This window comes from Lipotes vexillifer, unplaced genomic scaffold (genome assembly GCF_000442215.2).
Source record: "Lipotes vexillifer unplaced genomic scaffold, Lipotes_vexillifer_v1.1 scaffold1237, whole genome shotgun sequence".
Taxonomy (NCBI): domain Eukaryota; kingdom Metazoa; phylum Chordata; class Mammalia; order Artiodactyla; family Lipotidae; genus Lipotes; species Lipotes vexillifer.
Window position 1 is genome coordinate 632,381 of NW_006771447.1, and position 3,590 is coordinate 635,970.

Genomic DNA, 3,590 nt, shown 5'->3' on the forward strand with positions numbered 1-3,590 from the left:
CATTCCTGCATCAGAAAGTCTTTAGAAAAGTTATTATTTTGTGAACCGTCCAGACTGACTTGTAAGATCCATAAAAAGCCAAATGGGAGCACTCATGATCCAACATTTTTAGCTAAGAAAGAGCCACAGAGAATAAACTTATATTTGATTTGTAAGTGTGGAAATGGAAAGGAGCCTGAGTCTGATCAAACACATGTGACTTCTTGCATCAGGTAAGGCTGCCCCTGGGGCAGGGTGCTCTGCTCAGCTTTTGCTTGAAGCCTCTTGGCAGTAGGGCACCGTTCCAAGAAGACTGAGCAATTGCCCTCTTCCCTCTGGTGCTTTGAGAGGCAAGTCGTGAAAATGACTGGGTATAATTACATGTTGTTGAGATGCAATTTAGATTTCTCTGTGTCTTGAAGGAAAAATAGGCTTATGTATTTTAACATAAATAATATTAATAATGAAGATTGTTTTCAAGGCCATTCCCTTAAAACAGTAAAGGGGAGTTTGAATTAAAATTACTGGTTAATTGCCTAAGGTCTTTTATGGATGACTTTGTATGATGTTTCCCCTTTACTCTCTCCAACATAAGATTCTGAACAAGTGAGTTTTTAAAGCAATTTTTCAAAAAGTCTGCAGATTCTGAATGTATATTCTTTAGAAAACAGTTGGATGATTGTACTTGATCGAGATCTGTAAGATCCAATTTAAACCAAGCAGCTTTTCTTTATCTTTAATGGGCTCCGTTTTATTAAACCCATCAGGAGGAAGAGGCCACTTACAGAATGCTTCTTGCACCATTCGTTTTGGTGGAATCCTTGAGTAGTAAGGTCATCCCATTGCATGATCTTAACATGCAGCAGGATTTGCCATCAGTTTTCAGATGATTTCTCAAATTATTTGCATACCGTCTACCTTTCTTTCCTACGTGAAATGGTTTTCATTAACTCCATTTGTTAGCATAAATATAATAACTTCAGGTTAATATATGGAATTCTGCAACCCATTCCAGAGGTGGGCTGGGAATGAGAATTTATTCTCCAAATGGACAAAAATTTCAGTGATATATGCCATATAAGTGCCTTCTCCTTAAACGGGCATGCATGTGCGCCTGTGCGCGCACACACACACACACACACACGCACACTTAACATATCGTTTGTCCTTTAAGTTATGCTTTGGAAAACGTTTTGTATCCCATTCTGCACAACTAATAAGTGTTTAGGGACTGGGTTTCCTAGGAGGAAGAGAGTTTGCTTTAAAAGGTGATATAGCTAAAGACTGCCACTGAAACTTCCTTCTGGGGAAGAATAAGAGCTTATCTCAAGTCCCTTCTTCACTTGGTCCAGAGGAGAGGATGTAAATTGGCCCCAGATCTGCTTGAAAAAAATATATGAGGACAAGGATGGCATGAACATCTACAGACAGAGAACATAAACAGGTCTGGTTTGTTGATAAGTCAAAGATCTTTCTCTTCACCCCCTCCTCCCTATCTTCCTGACGCTGGACATACATACTTTTTTTTTGGTTCATCCAACAGTACAAATCAGAAGGCTAGGGGAAGGACATCTCTCCACTTGCTTGGATTTTCCCTGCCTTCCTGCGCCTCCCCCAGACCTGTGTCACTTCCCCACTCACCTGCATTTCATATGTTCTTCCACCTTCTATGTGGCTATGCCCCTGGAGGATGCTGACAACGTGGGGCTGCTAGAAAGTCAACTATTATGAATGGATATTGTAATGGCCATGAGTTAATAACGTCTTAAAAATAAGATGAAAATAACTGGCAATGCAAAATTCCTGAGCAAACTGCATTTTCATTGTAACTATGATTTTAATAGTAGAAAATGACTTTATGTTTTTTTAAATATTTTGATTCATTTAGCAAAGAGCAAGACCGTTTACTGGACACAGTGGCTGGTCATGAAACAGTACAAGGGCAGGAGGATTTACAGGACAAGGCTTCTCAAAGGAGAATGTCTTCAGTAAGGCTTTCCCTCCACACAGAGTCTGGTGTTGCTTAGGAGCCAGAATTTCTATGAATAGAAAGATACTGACTGATACTCAAGGCTGAGAACTAAGAAGTGTTAAGACCTTCCCTCAAACCAGGATATTAAGCAGCCAAAGGAAGTGGAGACCTTCTAGATGGAAAAGAAAGGAACCTTGAGAGCACAGAGCATTTGACAAACAAGGGCTGTTTGTCCAGCTCCTGGGTTGTGAATTTCAAAATGATCTTCCTCAGGCACTTTGGGGAGACACACCAGCTAGAGAATGTGGCTGCTACTGTGTCTTGAAGGGAAGAGCCGGCTCCTCTACGTCTTCTAAGCATGCAGCTTCCCGAGGAATGTAAAACATCCCCAGTGGGGAAGGGGCAAGCTGGCCAGACTTGACCCGTAAACCCTGGGTTTAAAAAGATGTTTCAGCTGAGTTGACCTTACCTCTGAACCTGCCATCAAAGCCACCTCTGTTTAGCCCCTGATGTGACAGAGGCTGTCCATTCCCAAGTTTCCTTCCCCAAATGTGTAACTATAAACTAAGGTCCTGGGTGTTTAAGAAAGGATGGTGCCATATAATTACTAAAATTCTTAAATTTTGTGTCCATTGGGAATCATTTCTGGCTCTTCACTTTGAAAACTCTCTGATTGTAATAATTAAGATGTCAGCCTTACAGATGGGACAGAATTAGAATGACCAGTGTAATAGGGTTCTTAAGAGAAACAGACCAATAGGAAATATGTATTATGTTATATTATTATATTATATTATATTACATTATATTATATTTATTGTATACCCTATCGTGATAGGTAGAGATGAGAGATTTATTTATTTATTTATTTAAAGGAATTGGCTTATGTGAATGTGGGGCCTGACAAGTCCAAAATCTTTTGGAAGGGCCAGCTGGCTGGAGATTCAGGTGAGAGTTGATGTAGGAAGCTTGAGTCTGAAAGCTGCAGACCAGCAGGCTGGAAACTCAGTCAGGGTTTCTATGTTGCAGTCTTGAAGCAGCATTGTTTCTTCCTCAGGAAACCTCAGTCTTTGCTCTTCAGGATCCCTTAAGGCCTTAAGATTGGATGAGACCCACCCACATTATGGAGGGAAATCTGCTTAACTCAAAGTCTCCTGATTTAAATGTTAATCCCATGTAAAAAAAAACCTTCACAGCAACGTCTAGGCTTGCGTTTGACCAGACAGTTGGGCACCATGGCTTAGCCAAGTGGATGCAGAAAATTAACCATCACAACCCGTGAGTTTGACCAACAGCTTGTATCCCCTCATGTCCTTCTCGGGACAGACTCTGTGGCAGGTTGTGGCCTGATGCTTGGCATTTGAGACACTTTAGGTTGTGACAGTGCCTCCTTTCCTAGGGATTTCATGTTTTCATGCACCTATATATAATCTGTGACAGTTTTTTTTTTTTGAGGTACGTGGGCCTCTCACTGTTGTGGTCTCTCCCGTTGCGGAGCACAGTCTCCGGATGTGCAGGCTCAACGGCCATGGCTCACAGGCCCAGCCGCTCCGTGGCATGTGGGATCTTCCTGGACCGGGGAACGAACCTGTGTCCCCTGCATCGGCAGGCGGACTCTCAACCACTGCGCCACCAGGGA